Source organism: Haliotis cracherodii, unplaced genomic scaffold, assembly GCF_022045235.1.
Source record: "Haliotis cracherodii isolate W230 unplaced genomic scaffold, xgHalCrac1.p SCAF_7, whole genome shotgun sequence".
Classification (NCBI taxonomy): Eukaryota; Metazoa; Mollusca; class Gastropoda; order Lepetellida; family Haliotidae; genus Haliotis; species Haliotis cracherodii.
The window spans coordinates 50,691,421-50,713,219 of NW_027266330.1; the positions used below are offsets into that span (position 1 = coordinate 50,691,421).

General features: G+C 41.4%; 1 protein-coding gene across 2 annotated transcripts in view; it reads right to left on the reverse strand.

The window, feature by feature from the left end:
- The window catches only part of LOC139447669 (retinoblastoma-associated protein-like), a 100,145-nt gene extending 89,923 nt beyond the window's left edge, over window positions 1-10,222 (reverse strand). For both annotated transcript variants that reach the window (XM_071229096.1, XM_071229097.1), the window contains exon 1: window positions 10,134-10,222. The gene's annotated coding sequence lies outside the window, so the exon portion shown is untranslated. The remainder of the gene's footprint in view (window positions 1-10,133) is intronic.
- Window positions 10,223-21,799: the final 11,577 nt, after the last annotated feature.

Genomic DNA, 21,799 nt, shown 5'->3' on the forward strand with positions numbered 1-21,799 from the left:
ATAAACTCATCATTAGATACATCAATTCAGAGAATACAGGAAACTTTAGAACGCTGGACTAATAGAGGTTCTGGTTGGGGTGTGGATAAAATCGTTAGTTTATATTTAGATATTGCAAATTATATGCCTTTCAAAGGTGGATCTTATATAGATTTACCCCCGTATTATAAAAAGAAAAAAGCCATAATTAACGTAAAAAAATAAATGCGATGACTGTTTAAGAATGATGATAAAATCTGCATTGTTCCCCGTAGACAAAAATCCGGATAGGTCTTCTAGCTATCCCCAAAACGATGGACTCAACTTCGATGGTATAGACAAACCTACACCAATATCACAAATTGATAAGGTGGAAAAGCAAAATAATTTAGCTATAAATGTTTTCGGACATTCTAAAGGAATTGTTGTACACAGGATAAGCTCCGCTCCGGAACATATTCCCAGAATCAATTCATTTCTGATCGAAAAAGATGGAAAATATCATTATACGTGGATAAAGAGTTTAAACAGGCTATTATACGATCAAACAAAATATGCTAGAAAGAAATATTTCTGTGAAAGATGCCTACATGGGTACAGCAGACAAGATCTATTAGAAGCGCATAAAGAAGACTGTAGAGGTGTTGGACAGACCGCTATCAGGATCGATATGCCTAAAGAGGGAAAAAAATTTAAACATTATTGTAATCAAATGCCAGTACCGTACGTAATTTACGCCGACTTCGAAGCGCTTATCAAACCCATAGAAAATACCAACCATAATAATCAAGATAGTAGTTTTACGTACAAAACTCAAGAACATATTCCTAGTGGGTTTGGATATATAATTGTAAGGCATGATGGGAAAACAAACACTCCCGTGATTTACAGAGGACCCGATGCAGCGGGAAAGTTCCTAGAATATCTACAAAATGAAGAGAGAATAATCAGGGAAAAATTATCGTGTAAGAAACCCATGCGTATGACGAGCAATAGTTGGAGGGCCCATAAGAAGTCAACGAGTTGACATGTTTGTAATAAACCCCTGGATGGGGATTCCGTAAGAGATCATTGTCACGTCACAGGTAATTATCGGGGAGCCGCGCATAACGAGTGTAACTTGAAACTAAAAATGAATTCTCAAACAATACCCATCCCCGTTGTGTTTCACAACCTTAGGGGATACGATTCACATCTCATTATGCAAGCTATCTCAAAGACCGACGGCGGTTTAACATGCATTCCTAATAATATGGAAAAATACATATTGTTTTCGTTGACTAAACCTATACATTATAGGGACAAGGATGGGAAATCTAGAATAAAGCAAAGTAATGGGCTTAGATTCATAGACTCCGTACAGTTTCTGTTATCTTCCCTGGATAATTCAGCTAATGCTAACAATCCCGATGACTTTGCGATAACAAATCAATATACCGATAAGATAACTCGTCATTTGTTGCTGAGAAAAGGTGTATATCCTTACGAATATATGGATGATTGGTCTAGATTCGAAGAAACTGAATTACCAACCCTCGAATCATTCTATAGTAACTTAACAGAATCTAAAATAACAGATGCCGATTATGAACACGCTCTGACGGTCTGGGATAAATTAGGTTGTAAGAATTTAGGCGATTATCACGATCTGTACTTAAAAACCGATGTACTGTTACTCGCCGATATATTCGAGATATTTAGAAAGACATGTTTAAAACAATACGGCTTGGACCAGGCATGGTACTATTCCAGTCCCGGACTATCGTGGGATGCATTGTTGAAGAAGACCGGCATAGAACGAAAACTACTCACAGATTACGATATGCACTTGTTTATTGAGAAAGGATTAAGAGGTGGTATATCAATGGCAGCTAAAAGGTATTCTAAGGCTAATAATAAATTAGTGGAAGGATACGATCCGAGTAAACCCGACACTCATATATTATATCTCGACGCTAACAATTTGTACGGATGGGCTATGAGTCAACCTTTACCCACGGGTGGTTTTGAGTGGGTCGAAGTGAATGATATCCATAATAATGATTCTAATAAAGGGTACATACTAGAAGTTGACTTGGAATATCCAAGTTCGTTACATAAAGACCATAACAGTTATCCGCTAGCTCCCGAAAGATTAATGGTTAATAAAGATTGGATGTCGGAATATCAACGCTCCTTGATGGGTAATAGTAGGTTAGCTAACGTAGAAAAACTCGTACCAAATTTGATGGATAAGACAAAATATATAGTTCACTACAGAAATCTCCAGTTGTATCTATCGTTAGGTATGAAACTTAAGAAAATACACAGAGTTCTAAAGTTCGATCAAAGCCCTTGGATGGAGCCCTATATAAGGTTGAACACAGATTTAAGAAAGATAGCTACCAGCGATTTTGAAAAGAATCTGTATAAGCTCATGAATAACTCAGTATTTGGTAAAACTATGGAGAATCTAAGGAAGCGTGTTGATGTTAAATTGGTCAGATCTAATGAGGAAGAAAGACTCAGGAATCTTATAGCCAGTCCGGCTTTTAACAGAAGCAAGATATTCGATAACGACTTAGCCGCGTTGCATATGCAGAAGAGTAATATAAAATTCAACAGACCGGTGTACGTCGGTATGAGTATTCTCTACTTGTCAAAACACTTAATGTATGACTTTTATTACAACAAACTTAAGAAGCAATACGGCGATAGATGCTAGGTGTTATATACCGACACAGATTCTTTGTTGATGGAAATACAAACCGAGGATTTGTATAAAGATATGGCAGAAAAAATAGATATGTACGACACGAGCGATTACCCAAGAGATAATCCACTGCACAGCGTAGTAAATAAAAAGGTGTTAGGTAAGATGAAGGATGAATGTGCTGGGACCCCTATAGCGGAGTATGTAGGATTAAGACCTTAGATGTATTCTATAAAGAAGTCTGATAATGGAGAGATAAGAAAAGCTAAGGGCGTTAAGAAGTATGTTGTAAAAAAGCATATCAAACACGAACAGTATAAAGAATCATTATTCAACGGTAGAACGTTCAAATACGAGATGAACTCTTTAAGAAGTTACAATCATAGGATATATGGATTAAGAATGAACAAGACATCATTATCCCCTTTGGATACAAAGAGATGGATTGATAATGATGGTGTAACTACCTATGCTTATGGTTATGGTGGTAATACCGTACCGTCGGGAACTATGAACAACTCTTCTCGTACAAATGCCCTACCCGGTCCATCTTGAAGATAATAAAGAATAGGCTCTCCTTCTTTCGTAACCAATCGACTAATGTTATACATCTTAAGGGACCATATGGGATCGGTTGCGTGACGTAGGCCTCCTTCGAGTTCACCGGCCTGGTATAAATATCTTACCCTTACTCTATCCGGAAGTTTTCGTTCTTTGCCTCTCCTCGGTGCTGAAGATTCGGAAGTCACGGATTTCATTTTAATCGCATCGGATGGTTTCTTCCCTATTAATCTCGTCACTTCATTATTCGGCGCTGATACAACGGCTGATAATCGTGTCACCCATTCGGTTGATCTCAATCGCTCCGATTTCATTTCGATCCCATACTGATAGCCAAACAAACATTCCACTAATGTCCTGTTAAATCTCTCGACCATAGCTTGACTGCGGTGGGCCTCTCTCTCACCACGGACGATTTCGACATCGTGCTTTGTTAACAGTTTTGTTATTGATCCCGTAAACTCACGACCGGGATCTACTTGAAATAGCTTAGGCCATTTTAGCGGTCCGCGTTTATATATGCGACTCAGTGTATTAGATACCTCTGTTGAATCTTGGAGGTTAATGGCTCAGCCTCTTTGTATCGACTAGCCACATCCACTACTGTTAAAGCGTATTTATACGTTTTGCGTTTTACCTTATCGTGGGGAAGAAACAAGAGGTCAGCCTGATGAACTTTATTCGTCGTAAAAATATTAAACTTCTTCCTCGGTATATAATGCGGTGCCGGTAAATATATTTGCCACAACGCTTGTTTCTTTAACCAATCCTTGGCCACATCTTTAGATACCTTAGCCTCAGTGGCTAATTTTTTTATTGCTCCTACACCTTTCCAATATCCTCGTGGGCTATAGTAAATTTTATCCATTATCAATTAATATTGATGTTTCGTTTAATACAACTCACGACTATCGTTGAATCGCATAATCATTTTGGCATAAAAAATGCCACCTGTAGTAGCAGTATAGGTATATAAATCCGGCTCCAGTGGAAGTGAGCCAGAACCATCATTACCTATAAAAATTTATATCATTGGCTCCAGGTGGTGGTGAGCTAGAGTCAATTTAGCTGAATCTCATGACTATCGTTGAATCGCATAGTCATTTTGGCATAAAAAATTCCCCCTGTAGTGGTGGTATAGGTATATGAATCCAGCTCCAGTGGAAGTGAGCCAGAACCATCATTACCTATACTACTCTTCTTGGTAAATAGATATGGCGGGGTTTTGTTTGTGGGTGTCCTTATGCTATTCGCCTGTCCACGGACGTATATACAATTCTATATACGTCTTTGGCCTGTCGAACTGGTTCGACAATAGCAACACGGGTAGTGACAAACTCTGTCGAACTGGTTCGACAGTAGCGTTGAGAGCTTTAAACTCGCGACCAGGATCTACTTTAAATAACTTGGGCCATTTTAGTGGTCTGCGTTTATATATGCGACTCAGTGTATTAGCTACTTCTGTTGAATCTTTAGAGGTTAATGGCTCAGCCTCTTTGTATGGACTAGCCACATCCACTACTGTTAAAGCGTATTTATACCTTTTGCGTCTTACCTTATCGTGCGGAAGAAACAAGAGGTCAGCCTGATGAATTTCATTCGTTGTAAAAATATCAAACTTCTTCCCTGGTATATAACGCGGTGCCGGTAAGTATATTTGATACATTGCTTGTTTCTTTAACCAATCCTTGGCCACATCTTTAGATACCTTAGCCACAAAGGCTAATTTGTGTATTGCTCCTATACCTTTCCAATATCCTTGTGGGCTATAGTAAATTTTATCCATTATTAATTAATATTGATGTTTCTTTTAATACGAATCATGATGATCGTTGAACCGCATCCTCATTTTTGCATAAAAAATTCCCTCTGTAGTAGCAGTATAGGGGTATAAATCTGGCTCCAGTGGAAGTGAGCCACAATCCCCATTATCTATACTACTTTTGTTGATATTTCATTATCCACACAGGAAAAGGCCACAAGTTGACTTTAAAGATGCAAAATACCAACATATATATCTACATTTTTCAGGTGAACAACAGCATCCATAAAAAAGGAATATTGCTTTTTCAAGTAATTTATTACACATTCATATCACAAATATTTTGCAATTGCCTTTCCAGGCTGACACTGCACATATTTCAAGAACCAGTTAAACCACCAGACAAAATGACACATACATATTTACTGACCTTTATCTGGTCCAGCTTACATATTTCTGTAATGTACCAGCTTATTGCTTGACTTTTTTTTATAAATACAGTAATATGGTTATAATGAACTCAAAGGGACCACTAATTTTGGTTGGTTATATCTGATGTTCGTTATAAGCATTTCAACTGTCAGACATCTTGGATCATGTCATGTGACCACAACATGTTTCAATGACACACAGACACAAGAGTCACTTGCCTTCATTCAGGAAATCTGTGATTTTGCTTTGGACAATCGTTGAAAGACGGATTTGGTTGAGTGTTGCCGTAATGTCATCAATGTTATCAAACACTTTCGACATAGCCTAATCACTGTGTTAACTGAGGATGTAATTTGAGGACAAGTTGTCAGTACTTAAGAGTAAATTAATTGCCTTCAATTGTTTATTGCCGCTTTGAACAGCTACGTAGCCACGTGCATCTTCCCGAGGCTATAAAAGTCCAGTTTCCACCCTTGCCGAACTAGGCTGGTGTTATGGAGTTACATTTTTTGGCTGGACTAACGAGTCTATGCATAGTCCAATCAAAATCACGCAACAAAATCGTAATCCGGTTCGTAAACTGTCGTGCAGATTTCGGTAGATTGCAGGATTTGCAAAGTATGTGCACCGCCAACTCGTTGTCAGCAGATCTTTTCATGTTTTTAATCAAGGTGCTCACGTGATTTGATGCATTTCGCGTAGGAAGACCCCTTTTATCACAATATAGATCTTGATCATAGATCAGATCGTCCTGACTGGGCGCCACCATTTTGAGTGAAGCAAACTCAAGTGATACGAGAGGTGGAATCTGATTGGTCCATAGGAGAGGCTTAGAAGGAACATAACTGGTAATAGCCACTGGTGGTGCTACGATCGAGCCCAGTAATTCCAGCCTAGTTCGGCAAGGGTGGAAACTGGACTTTTAAAGTCAGTTAACTCTCTTGCCTCGGGAAGATGGGCCACGTGTGTTTTGATAGGCTGATTGGTGACACGTGAGCAGCTCACCGTTGACAGAGTACACACAGGACCACAAACTGAGTTCACTATATCCGTTATTTCTTTATAAGCATGTTCATTATGTCCATCCATTCTATATGATAAAATACACAGCAACAGTTCATTATACACATGTTCGTTATAAACATGTTTGTAATAAGCGTGTTCGTTATAGATATGTTCGTTATATGCATGTTTGTTATAAGCATGTTTGCTATAAGCATGTTCGTTATAAGCATGTTCGTTATAAGCAAGTTTGTTATAAACATGTTTGTTATATGCATGTTTGTTATATGCATGTTTGTTATAAGCATGTTTGTTATAAGCTAGTTTACCGTAACACTTATGGTTATAAGCATGTTTGCTATAAGCATGTTTGTTATAAGCATGTTCGTTATAAACATGTTCTTTATAAGCATGTTCATTATAAGCATGTTCGTTATAAGCCAGTTTGTTATAAACATGTTTGTTATAAGCATGTTCATTATAAGCATGTTCGTTATAAACATGTTCTTTATAAGCATGTTCATTATAAGCATGTTTGTTATAAGCATATTTGTTATAAGCTTGTTTACCGTAACATTTATGGTGAGAAAGTTTCAAATCTTTACCTTAGTATTTTTAGCCTGATCAAGTAACTTGTTGTCAGACCAGCTAACCAGGAGACGAATAGTCTTTTTTACTTTCAAAGCAGTATTTGTAGTTCCTATACAAAGGCCCACATAATGAAACAGGATGTCCTGGTGTAAAGCAAATATTCATGAGATGAAACCAGCACTTTGTCCATACTGGATCATCCAGTGTATCCAGGCCCCAAAGTTTAATTTTTTACCAAGTAGCCAAGTACAATATGTTTTTCCAGGTAACCAGTGGTAAAATTAAGAAGTCAAGCCAATATTGTAGGTTGCCAAAAGCATCTGAAATGATCTTTTATCAAATAACTATTATATGTACAAGTCATAGCACTAGTCTTGGAATTGTATATTAGTGGAAACTGTACTTGAGTTTTGTTATTTGTGACTCAAACAATGATGCAATTTATGTTACTAGATTATATAGGTATATCCTTGCTTATCCAGTAAACTAATGATAAACTAAACTAAAATACTATTTACATTAATATTTATGTATTTCGGTTCATTGTTGACTTTAGGAGGAATAATTGGGGAGTACAATTAGTAGCAGACATGTTTATTTTTGTGTCTACATATGTGTAGCAATAGTGACGCCACAAGATATTTTTCAAGGTTGAAATTTAGGTCGCATTGGCAACCGTTTTAGTCGCAACTTTGAGGCCTGGTATCACATGACCAATATGTTATAATAGGTGATGTGACAAGGGGTTTACATCATGATCAAGATGATTGCACTAATATTACGACATGCATGTGTGTATGTGTGTGTGTGTGTGTGTGTGTGTGTGTGTGCTGCTTGTACTAGTGCGGACTGATGCCAATTTATAGTGCTAGCCCACTGAGATACCATGCCGCAGTTTAACGTGAATGCCCCACTCAGACACGGTATACTGACTCCGATCCGACCAGTCCTTGTTTTAGTGTTTTCATGCCAAGCACCTGGCAGGGTAACAATAAATATTTCGTGGTTTATGCTGACAGCCTGAAATGATACTATAAGGGTAACGGTATTTGTCAGGGCATTATCATTTGCAGAAGCCCTCGGTCTTTTCAACTGCCCTCCTTCGTCGGGCAGTTAATGGAAGACCTCGGGCTTCTGCAAATGATAATGCCCTGAAAAATAGCGTTACCCTTATAGTATCATTTCAGGCTGTCAGCATAAACCACGAAATTTACAATCTTTCAACTCTTTTTTTTTCTCACCAAAATTATATTCTGATAAGAGCCCCCTATTTCTAATTTTTAGAGCAATCTGGGGGATTATTACGTCGAATACGGTATATTCATTGAGAATTGACCCGAATAATCTACATTACAATTCCTGGGGATGCTAAAATCTGTCTGTTTCAAAACTGAAGATTGCATGCAAGATTTTATAAACTAACTTTTCTTTTCTTTCCAGATTATATAGATCTACTAAAACATCAGGGTCCCAATCGTTCATGGTCTTCAAGCAAATATTGAAATCCCCACCTATAATATATATATAGGCCACAGGCTTCTGAGAAAATGACAGCAGTAAAATTCTTAGAAATGATTATCAATCAATTGAAGTGTGTGGCACACATCACCAGTCTGGGACCCAAATATTTATGCCTTGGATCCCACAATTCCACTCTGACAGTGGCCACGACACAGTGCAGACACAAGTACTTGCCTGCTTCTAATATCAGCTTAAATAAACAGGGAGGTAAAATACGTGTATCACAGAGAATCGACCCCCAACATGAACAGACGACCATATGTGTCTATATTCTTGGGGAACAGTATCATCGATCGTTGCCACAGCGGCTTGTAATACAAACATTATCAGCTATAAGCAGCTGATAGGATATTGTAATAGACAGTGGTAGCTAGCCGGTGACACTCGTTGTCAACATGTTTATCTTGAAGCACAGGAGTCCGTATCTAAAAATAGACGCCCTCATGCATATTCATGTCCATCTCCATGCATGAGGGCGTCTATTTTTAGATACGGACTTCTGTGCTTGAAGGACCCCATGGTACCGCGGCATTCATCGTATCGCGGCATTTGTGATTTCCCATAGTTCACGCGGGACACGCCTCTTAGCGGCTGTCTATTAATGCAAATCAGTAACCAGGAAGTGCTCACTTCGTAAACAATTTCAATTTCCTCGGAATGTTCCGTCTGCTGTAAGTAAGGAGTTATTAATCCGTTGATACATATTTCTGGCATCTGTTGTAATATTGCCTTACCCCCCATCTATCAATGGCCAACGATATAACCCGCAGTTCCCCAAGTAAACTTTCTCTATCGACCTGAACTAGATCATCTGCATATTCATGGTGACTAATGAGGTAACGGAAGTTACGTAGTCCGCACATTTATTCCCGCTCCGTGCCCAGAATCTATTGGGTGATCATAAGGGCCATAATGCCAAACTTAGAAATACGTTCTTCACTAGTAACCAAAAGATAAATACATACTTTGGGCATACTAGGAGTGCTTTTTATATATTTATTGTTGACTTTTAACATTTTTCCATTTTGTGACAAATTATTGTCATCCAAGTTTTTTTAAACAATCTTAAAATATCATTTCTGATATTATGATGTTGACTTATAAAAATATTTTTCTCTTACTTTTCGGTAAATATGCATTGAATACCTATTGCTGATAACACATTTAGAATTTTACTTGTGCTGTCTTTGCACTTGTCTGGACAAATCACTGATGTCTGGCATGATCATACCAAGTGGTTGGTAGAATTATGTCCTCTTTTTGTCCACATTCGGACCTCCATACACAACTTTTCTCTGTACCACGATACGATGGAGTTCTCCCCTTTGTCAAACAGAGCGCGAGGCCCGGCTTTTACTTGGAGCTACTAATGTAAATAATGAACTTTTATCAGTAAAATATGCATTGTTAGATAGAATAAATGACATCTGATCTAGAGAACACGAATAATCATAAAGGTTAGTGAGTGCATTTTGTTCCGTTCAGCGTACATGACAAGTACCGCGATACCCCGAGGTTGCAGGCTAAGCACTGACAACCGTTCTCATTGCCATACGACAATGTGGACAAAACGAATATATGATCAATTCTCACCTGTTTCGTAGCCTACTCCCTTGTTCTGTCTTCGACTGACTGTCAGATCCTCAAACGTTCAGTACATCCGAGATCTGTGCCGTATGAAGTGAGCGATGGGCGTGGCTACCAGCACGTTGAATACTGGCGCAAGTTGACGACGCGCATAGGGAGCCGGGAACCAGCTTCTACAACACAGGTACAAACCAGCACCGGTCGAAAATGGTACTAATTAAAAAGACAGAAATCACAACAAACTTTGTGTTCAGGAATTTGATTTTGACAGCAAAATATGTTTTCATGTGTCAAAACTGAAAGAACCTATTCTCTTTACAGCGCAAGTACCCAAAACGCTAGTTTTATTGGTATATCGTACAATACCACACAGTTGCAAATCAGCACCTGTCGAAAATGGTTCAAACAAAACGTGATCTAATTTCGTGATCAGAGATTTTGATTTTGACAACCAAACATGCTCTCCTGTGTCAACTTTACAGAAGTAGCAGATGAAGTGTTGATAAAGATTTATTTCCTAACTTGTGCGTGGGCTTGATACGAGTTGGCCATGTCAACCATATTGGTAACTAAACTTAACATTTACGTCAACACTTGAATCATATTTTTTTAATGACTTAATTGCACAACGACCAAGGTCGAGACCAAAACACTAATCGAAAATTGGGGCACAGGTGGCCTGGTCGTCTAACTTAAGGCTCAATTCGATGTGTAGAGTTGCGTCCCTTGCGCGCGTCAGAAACCGATGATCGTGGGTTTGAATCCCGGTTCGCCCCGATTATGTTTCTGGGTTTGTCAGCAACATACCCGTACTTGTGGCTTTTACCAAAGTGGTAAACGTCTAATATCTGCATCATCTCGGAATTTTCTCCCACATTAATTAAGCTGACACGCCGTGCTATAACTGGAATACTGTTCAAAGCAGTGTTAAACCCAACTCACTCACTCACTCACGACTTAATTTGTTTGTGACGTTTTTTTATATACATATTCTTCAAAGTGACATTAATGTTGAGCATTTAATATGATATAACAATCATATCATTATAATTTTATCATTTTCCCTGTGCCCGTGAAGATTCGGGATAGAATAGGTCTTCAGCAACGACTATGCTTGTCGTAAGAGGCAATTTAGGGGATCGGGTGGTCAGGCTCGCTGACTTGGTTGATGCATGTCGTCGTATCCCAGTTGCGTGGATCGATGCTCATGATTACAATCATTGGATTGTCTGGTCCAGACTCGATTATTTACAGCCATCATATAGCTGGAGTATTGCTGAGCGCGGCGTTAAACAACAAACAAAGCAATATACAATGCAAAATAGACACGTGAGATGACTTGGGTCACCTGAGAACCCAAATATCTCTTGAAAAAATAAACGTTCTAATAAAAATATAACAAACAAACTATTTGCGGAACCGCTGATTGAGGCTGCAACGTCGTCATCTGTACCTTATTCCAACATAACCATATTCCAACAAATTCTGCACTGGCGGATCCTGATTGGGATGCAGGGGATCATAGCCCCCTTTTTCAGACACCTTTCAGACACTAGGCAACGTCAAGGGGAATTTTTCACCCTCTTTTGTTTTCAAAATCCTGAATCCGACTCTGTTCCGCATTATTGAGTTGATTTTGGTCAAAACATGAATTATACCCCACAATAGGCGCTGGAACTGGTAGCATTGATCCCATCTTTCCGAGGCAAAGGGTTGGTTGGTTGGTTGTTTTACGCCGCACTTTATTCAAGCTGAAGGCGGTCTGTAAATAATCGAGTCTGGACCAGACAATCCAGTGATTGATATCATGAGCATCGATCCACGCAATTGAGAACGATGACATGCATCAACCAAGTCAGTGAATCTGACCACCCGATCCCGTTAGTCGCCTTTTACGACAAGCATAGTCGCCTTTTACGGCAAGCATGGGTTGCTGAAGACCTATTCTACCCCGGATCTTCACGGGTCGCCTCGAGTGGATGAATGTTCCCGAGGGAAAGGTAGTTAACTGACTATATGACTTGTTTGTTTGTTTGTTGCTTAACGCCGCACTCAGCAATATTGCAGCTATATGATGGCTGTAAATAATCGAGTCTGGACCAGATTCACGCAATTGGGATCGATTACATGCATCAACCAAGTCAGTGAGCCTGACCACCCGATCCCGTTAGTCGCCTTTTACGACAAGCATAGTCGCCTTTTACGGCAAGCATGGGTTGCTGAAGACCCATTCTACCCCATATCTTCACGGGTCCCGAGGCAAGGGAGTTAACTGTCCGGTTTCTACCCTTGCCGAACTAGACTGGAATTATGGAGTTATACTTTGGCTGGACAAACGAGTCTATGCTTAGTCCAATCAAAACAAGATCAACATTCAGTTTGTTAAAGGCCATGCAGATTTCGATCGACTGCATGACTTGCAAAGCATGTGTACCGTCAACTTAGCTTCAACAGATATTTTCCAAATCTTTCCATATTTTTAATCAAGGTGCTCACATGATTAGATGCACTTCGCAAAGTAAGGCCCGTTTTATTACACTATAAATCTTGATTATCGATCGGATCGCCCTGACCGGGCGCTGCCACTTCGTTTGAAACAAAGGCAAGTGATATGAGAGATCGAATCTGATTGGCTAATGGGGGGACATAGGAGGGACATGTCTCGTAATAGCCACTGGTGGCACTAAAATCGGGCCCAGAAATTCTGGCAAGGGTGGAAACTGGACTTTTAGAGTCAGTCAACTCTCTTGCCTAGGGAAGATGTATTCATAATGATACGCATTAATTTCAAGATTTACAGTATGAGATGGGTATACTGAGGACCGTGAACATTACCAAATCACAAACACTTTGGGGCGGTCGGGTAGCCTAGTGGTAAAGAGTTCGCTGAAGACCCGGGTTCGATTCCCGACATGGGTGCAATGTATAAAGCGGCGTAAAACCAAACCAAACTCACTCACTCTCTCACAAACACTGACTAAAAGGGACATATCCTGCAAATCCCTCATCCCTAATGCCAGTACATTTTGGGGATTGATACGTGATATGTATAAAAACAAAAACATTGTTGCTCCCTATAGCCCACAATAGGGGCTGGAACTGATAGCTTTGATCCCTACCATCTGGGTAGCATAGCCCACAATAGGGGCTGAAACTAGTAGCATTGATCCCTACCATCTGGGTAGAATAGCCCACAATAGGGGCTGGAACTGGCAGCTTTGATCCCTACCATCTGGATAGAATAGCCTACAATAGGGTCTGGTACTTTGATCCCTACCATCTGGGTAGCATACCCACAATAGGGGCTGGAACTGGTAGCTTTGATCCCTACAATCTGGATAGAATAGCCTACAATAGGGTCTGGTACTTTGATCCCTACCATCTGGATAGAATAGCCTACAATAGGGTCTGGTACTTTGATCCCTACCATCTGGATAGAATAGCCTACAATAGCATCCGCTACTTTGATCCCTACCATCTGGATAGAATAGCCTACAATATGGGCTGGTACTTTGACCCCTACCATCTGGATAGAATAGCCTACAATAGGGGCTGGTACTTTGATCCCTACCATCTGCATAGAATAGCATACAATAGGGGCTGGTACTTTGATCCCTACCATCTGGATAGAATAGCCTACAATAGCATCTGGTACTTTGATCCCTACCATCTGGATAGAATAGCCTACAATAGCATCTGGTACTTTGATCCCTACCATCTGGATAGAATAGCCTACAATAGGGTCTGGTACTTTGATCCCTACCATCTGGATAGAATAGCCTATAATAGGGTCTGGTTCTTTGATCCCTACCATCTGGATAGAATAGCCTATAATAGGGTCTGGTACTTTGATCCCTACCATCTGGATAGAATAGCCTATAATAGGGTCTGGTACTTTGATCCATACCATCTGGATAGAATAGCCTACAATAGGGTCTGGTTCTTTGATCCATACCATCTGGATAGAATAGCCTATAATAGGGTCTGGTACTTTGATACCTGCCATCTGGGTAGAATAGCCTACAACAGGGTCTGGTACTTTGATCCATACCATCTGGTTAGAATAGCCTACAATAGAGGCTGGTTCTTTGATCCATACCATCTGGATAGAATAGCCTATAATAGGGTCTGCTACTTTGATCCCTACCATCTGGATAGAATAGCCTATAATACGGTCTGGTACTTTGATCCATACCATCTGGATAGAAAAGCCTACAATAGCGTCTGGTTCTTTGATCCCTACCATCTGGGTAGCATAGCCTACATTAGGGTCTGGTACTTTGATCCCTACCATCTGGATAGAATAGCCTACAATAGGGTCTGGTACTTTGATCACTACCATCTGGATAGAATAACCTACAATAGGGTCTGGTACTTTGATCCCTACCATCTGGATAGAATAGCCTACAATAGGGTCTGGTACTTTGATCCCTACCATCTGGATAGAATAGCCTACAATAGGGTCTGGTACTTTGATCAACCATCTGGATAGAATAGCCTACACTAGGGTCTCGTACTTAGATCCCTACCATCTGGATAGAATAGCCTACAATAGGGTCTGGTTCTTTGATCCATACCATCTGGATAGAATAGCCTACAATAGGGTCTGGTTCTTTGATCCATACCATCTGGATAGAATAGCCTATAATAGGGTCTGGTACTTTGATCCCTACCATCTGGGTAGAATAGCCTACAATAGGGTCTGGTACTTTGATCCCTACCATCTGGATAGAATAGCCTACAATAGAGTCTGGTACTTTGATCCCTACCATCTGGATAGAATAGCCTACAATAGGGGCTGGTACTTTGATCCCTACCATCTGGATAGAATAGCCTACAATAGGGTCTGGTACTTTGATCCCTACCATCTGGGTACCATTGCCTACAATAGGGTCTGGTACTTTGATCCCTACCATCTGGATAGAATAGCCTACAATAGGGTCTTGTACTTTGATCCCTACCATCTGGGTAGCATAGCCTACAATAGGGTCTGGTTCTTTCATCCCTACCATCTGGGTAGAATAGCCTACATTAGGGTCTGGTACTTTGATCCCTACCATCTGGATAGAATAGCCTACAATAGGGTCTGGTACTTTGATCCCTACCATCTGGATAGAATAGCCTACAATAGGGTCTGGTACTTTGATCCCTACCATCTGGGTAGCATAGCCTACAATAGGGTCTAGTACTTTGATCACTACCATCTGGATAGAATAGCCTACAATAGGGTCTGGTACTTTGATCCCTACCATCTGGATAGAATAGCCTACAATAGGGTCTTGTACTTTGATCCCTACCATCTGGATAGAATAGCCTACAATAGGGTCTGGTACTTTGATCCCTACCATCTGGGTAGCATAGCCTACAATAGGGTCTGGTAATTTGATCCCTACCATCTGGATAGAATAGCCTACAATAGGGTCTTGTACTTTGATCCCTACCATCTGGGTAGCATAGCCTACAATAGGGTCTGGTACTTTGATCCCTACCATCTGGATAGAATAGCCTACAAAAGGGTCTGGTACTTTGATCCCTACCATCTGGATAGAATAGCCTACAAAAGGGTCTGGTACTTTGATCCCTACCATCTGGATAGAACAGCCTACAATAGGGTCTGGTACTTTGATCCCTACCATCTGGTTCGAATAGCCTATAATAGGGTCTGGAACTTTGATCCCTACCATCTGGATAGAATAGCCTACAATAGGGTCTGGTACTTTGATCCCTACCATCTGGGTAGAATAGCCTACATTAGGGTCTGGTACTTTGATCCCTACCATCTGGGTAGAATAGCCTACAATAGGGTCTGGTACTTTGATCCCTACCATCTGGATAGAATAGCCTACAATAGGGGCTGGTACTTTGATCCCTACCATCTGGATAGAATAGCCTACAATAGGGTCTGGTACTTTGATCCCTACCATATGGGTAACATACACACAATAGGGGCTGGAACTGGTAGCTTTGATCCCTACCATCTGGGTAGCATACCCACAATAGAGGCTGGAACTGGTAGCATTGATCCCTACAATCTGGGTAGAATAGCCTACAATAGGGTCTGGTACTTTGATCCCTACCATCTGGATAGAATAGCCTACAATAGGGTCTTATACTTTGATCCCTACCATCTGGGTAGCATAGCCTACAATAGGGTCTGGTACTTTGATCCCTACCATCTGGATAGAATAGCCTACAATAGGGTCTGGTACTTTGATCCCTACCATCTGGGTAGCATAGCCTACAATAGGGTCTGGTACTTTGATCCCTACCATCTGGATAGAATAGCCTACAATAGGGTCTGGTACTTTGATCCCTACCATCTGGGTAGCATAGCCTACAATAGGGTCTGGTACTTTGATCCTTACCATCTGGATAGAATAGCCTACCATAGGGTCTGGTACTTTGATCCCTACCATCTGGATAGAATAGCCTACAATAGGGTCTGGTACTTTGATCCCTACCATCTGGATAGAATAGCCTACAATAGGGTCTGGTACTTTGATCCCTACCATCTGGGTAGCATAGCCTACAATAGGGTCTGGTACTTTGATCCCTACCATCTGGATAGAATAGCCTACAATAGGGTCTGGTACTTTGATCCCTACCATCTGGATAGAATAGCCTACAATAGGGTCTGGTACTTTGATCCCTACCATATGGGTAGCATACACACAATAGGGGCTGGAACTGGTAGCTTTGATCCCTACCATCTGGGTAGCATACCCACAATAGAGGCTGGAACTGGTAGCATTGATCCCTACCATCTGGGTAGAATAGCCTACAATAGGGTCTGGTACTTTGATCCCTACCATCTGGAGAGAATAGCCTACAAAAGGGTCTGGTACTTTGATCCCTACCATCTGGATAGAATAGCCTACAATAGGGTCTGGTACTTTGATCCCTACCATCTGGGTAGCATAGCCTACATTAGGGTCTGGTACTTTGATCCCTACCATCTGGGTAGCATAGCCTACAATAGGGTCTGGTACTTTGATCCCTACCATCTGGATAGAATAGCCTACAATAGGGGCTGGTACTTTGATCCATACCATCTGGATAGAATAGCCTACAATAGGGTCTGGTACTTTGATCCCTACTATCTGGATAGAATAGCCTACAATAGGGTCTTGTACTTTGATCCCTACCATCTGGGTAGCATAGCCTACAATAGGGTCTGGTACTTTGATCCCTTCCATCTGGATAGAATAGCCTACAATAGGGTCTGGTACTTTGATCCCTACCATCTGGATAGAATAGCCTACAATAGGGTCTGGTACTTTGATCCCTACCATCTGGATAGAATAGCCTACAATAGGGTCTTGTACTTTGATCCCTACCATCTGGGTAGAATAGACTACAATAGGGTCTGGTACTTTGATCCCTACCATCTGGATAGAATAGCCTACAATAGGGTCTGGTACTTTTATCCCTACCATCTGGATAGAACAGCCTACAATAGGGTCTGGTACTTTGATCCCTACCATCTGGATAGAATAGCCTACAATAGGGTCTGGTACTTTGATCCCTACCATATGGGTAGCATACACACAATAAGGGCTGGAACTGGTAGCTTTGATCCCTACCATCTGGGTAGCATACCCACAATAGAGGCTGGAACTGGTAGCATTGATCCCTACAATCTGGGTAGAATAGCCTACAATAGGGTCTGGTACTTTGATCCCTACCATCTGGATAGAATAGCCTACAAAAGGGTCTGGTACTTTGATCCCTACCATCTGGATAGAATAGCCTACATTAGGGGCTGGTACTTTGATCCATACCATCTGGATAGAATAGCCTACAATAGGGTCTGGTACTTTGATCCCTACCATCTGGGTAGCATAGCCTACAATAGGGTCTGGTACTTTGATCCCTACTATCTGGATAGAATAGCCTACAATAGGGTCTTGTACTTTGATCCCTACCATCTGGGTAGCATAGCCTACAATAGGGTCTGGTACTTTGATCCCTACCATCTGGATAGAATAGCCTACAATAGGGTCTGGTACTTTGATCCCTACCATCTGGATAGAATAGCTTACAATAGGGTCTGGTACTTTGATCCCTACCATCTGGATAGAATAGCCCACAATAGGGTCTTGTACTTTGATCCCTACCATCTGGGTAGCATAGCCTACAATAGGGTCTAGTACTTTGATCCCTACCATCTGGGTAGAATAGCCTACAATAGGGTCTGGTACTTTGATCCCTACCATCTGGATAGAATAGCCTATAATAGGGTCTGGTACTTTGATCCCTACCATCTGGATAGAAAAGCCTACAATAGGTTCTGGTACTTTGATCCCTACCATCTGGATAGAATAGCCTACAATAGGGTCTGGTACTTTGATCCCTACCATCTGGGTAGCATAGCCTACAATAGGGTCTGGAACTTTGATCCCTACCATCTGGATAGAATAGCCTACAATAGGGGCTGGTACTTTGATCCCTACCATCTGGATAGAATAGCCTACAATAGGGTCTGGTACTTTGATCCCTACCATATGGGTAGCATACACACAATAGGGGCTGGAACTGGTAGCTTTGATCCCTACCATCTGGGTAGCATACCCACAATAGAGGCTGGAACTGGTAGCATTGATCCCTACAATCTGGGTAGAATAGCCTACAATAGGGTCTGGTACTTTGATCCCTACCATCTGGATAGAATAGCCTACAAAAGGGTCTGGTACTTTGATCCCTACCATCTGGATAGAATAGCCTAAAAAAGTTTCTGGCACTTTGATCCCTACCATCTGGATAGAATAACCTACAATAGGGTCTGGTACTTTGTTCCCTACCATCTGGTTCGAATAGCCTACAATAGGGTCTGGTAGTTTGATCCCTACCATCTAGGTAACATAGCCCACAATAGGGGCTGGAACTGGTAGCTTTGATCCCTACCATCTGGGTAGAATAGCCTACAATAGGGTCTGGTACTTTGATCCCTACCATCTGGATAGAATAGCCTACAATAGGGTCTGGTACTTTTATCCCTACCATCTGGATAGAACAGCCTACAATAGGGTCTGGTACTTTGATCCCTACCATCTGGATAGAATAGCCTACAAAAGGGTCTGGTACTTTGATCCCTACCATCTGGATAGAATAGCCTACAATAGGGTCTGGTTCTTTGATCCCTACCATCTGGATAGAATAGCCTACAATAGGGTCTGGTACTTTGATCCCTACCATCTGGATAGAATAGCCTACAATAGGGTCTGGTACTTTGATCCCTACCATCTGGGTAGCATAGCCTACAATAGGGTCTGGAACTTTGATCCCTACCATCTGGATAGAATAGCCTACAATAGGGGCTGGTACTTTGATCCCTACCATCTGGATAGAATAGCCTACAATAGGGTCTGGTACTTTGATCCCTACCATATGGGTAGCATACACACAATAGGGGCTGGAACTGGTAGCTTTGATCCCTACCATCTGGGTAGCATACCCACAATAGAGGCTGGAACTGGTAGCATTGATCCCTACAATCTGGGTAGAATAGCCTACAATAGGGTCTGGTACTTTGATCCCTACCATCTGGATAGAATAGCCTACAAAAGGGTCTGGTACTTTGATCCCTACCATCTGGATAGAATAGCCTAAAAAAGTTTCTGGTACTTTGATCCCTACCATCTGGATAGAATAACCTACAATAGGGTCTGGTACTTTGTTCCCTACCATCTGGTTCGAATAGCCTACAATAGGGTCTGGTAGTTTGATCCCTACCATCTAGGTAACATAGCCCACAATAGGGGCTGGAACTGGTAGCTTTGATCCCTACCATCTGGGTAGAATAGCCTACAATAGGGTCTGGTACTTTGATCCCTACCATCTGGATAGAATAGCCTACAAAAGGGTCTGGTACTTTGATCCCTACCATCTGGATAGAATAGCCTACAAAAGGGTCTAGTACTTTGATCCCTACCATCTGGATAGAACAGCCTACAATAGGGGCTGGTACTTTGATCCCTACCATCTGGTTCGAATAGCCTATAATAGGGTCTGGAACTTTGATCCCTACCATCTGGATAGAATAGCCTACAATAGGGTCTGGTACTTTGATCCCTACCATCTGGGTAGCATAGCCTACATTAGGGTCTGGTACTTTGATCCCTACCATCTGGGTAGCATAGCCTACAATAGGGTCTGGTACTTTGATCCCTACCATCTGGATAGAATAGCCTACAATAGGGGCTGGTACTTTGATCCCTACCATCTGGATAGAATAGCCTACAATAGGGTCTGGTACTTTGATCCCTACCATATGGGTAGCATACACACAATAAGGGCTGGAACTGGTAGCTTTGATCCCTACCATCTGGGTAGCATACCCACAATAGAGGCTGGAACTGGTAGCATTGATCCCTACAATCTGGGTAGAATAGCCTACAATAGGGTCTGGTACTTTGATCCCTACCATCTGGATAGAATAGCCTACAATAGGGTCTGGTACTTTGATCCCTACCATCTGGGTAGCATAGCCTACATTAGGGTCTGGTACTTTGATCCCTACCATCTGGGTAGCATAGCCTACAATAGGGTCTGGTACTTTGATCCCTACCATCTGGATAGAATAGCCTACAATAGGGGCTGGTACTTTGATCCATACCATCTGGATAGAATAGCCTACAATAGGGTCTGGTACTTTGATCCCTACCATCTGGGTAGCATAGCCTACAATAGGGTCTGGTACTTTGATCCCTACCATCTGGATAGAATAGCCTACAATAGGGTCTTGTACTTTGATCCCTACCATCTGGGTAGCATAGCCTACAATAGGGTCTGGTACTTTGATCCCTACCATCTGGATAGAATAGCCTACAATATGGTCTGGTACTTTGATCCCTACCATCTGGGTAGAATAGCCTACAATAGGGTCTGGTACTTTGATCCCTACCATCTGGATAGAATAGCCTACAATAGGGTCTTGTACTTTGATCCCTACCATCTGGGTAGAATAGCCTACAATATGGTCTGGTACTTTGATCCCTACCATCTGGATAGAATAGCCTACAATAGGGTCTGGTACTTTGATCCCTACCATCTGGATAGAACAGCCTACAATAGGGTGTGGTACTTTGATCCCTACCATCTGGGTAGAATAGCCTACAATAGGGTCTGGTACTTTGATCCCTACCATCTGGATAGCATAGCCTACAATAGGGTCTAGTACTTTGATCCCTACCATCTGGGTAGAATAGCCTACAATATGGTCTGGTACTTTGATCCCTACCATCTGGATAGAATAGCCTACAATAGGGTCTGGTACTTTGATCCCTACCATCTGGATAGAACAGCCTACAATAGGGTGTGGTACTTTGATCCCTACCATCTGGATAGAATAGCCTACAATAGGGTCTGGTACTTTGATCCCTACCATATGGGTAGCATACACACAATAAGGGCTGGAACTGGTAGCTTTGATCCCTACCATCTGGGTAGCATACCCACAATAGAGGCTGGAACTGGTAGCATTGATCCCTACAATCTGGGTAGAATAGCCTACAATAGGGTCTGGTACTTTGATCCCTACCATCTGGATAGAATAGCCTACAAAAGGGTCTGGTATTTTGATCCCTACCATCTGGATAGAATAGCCTACAATAGGGTCTGGTACTTTGATCCCTACCATCTGGGTAGCATAGCCTACATTAGGGTCTGGTACT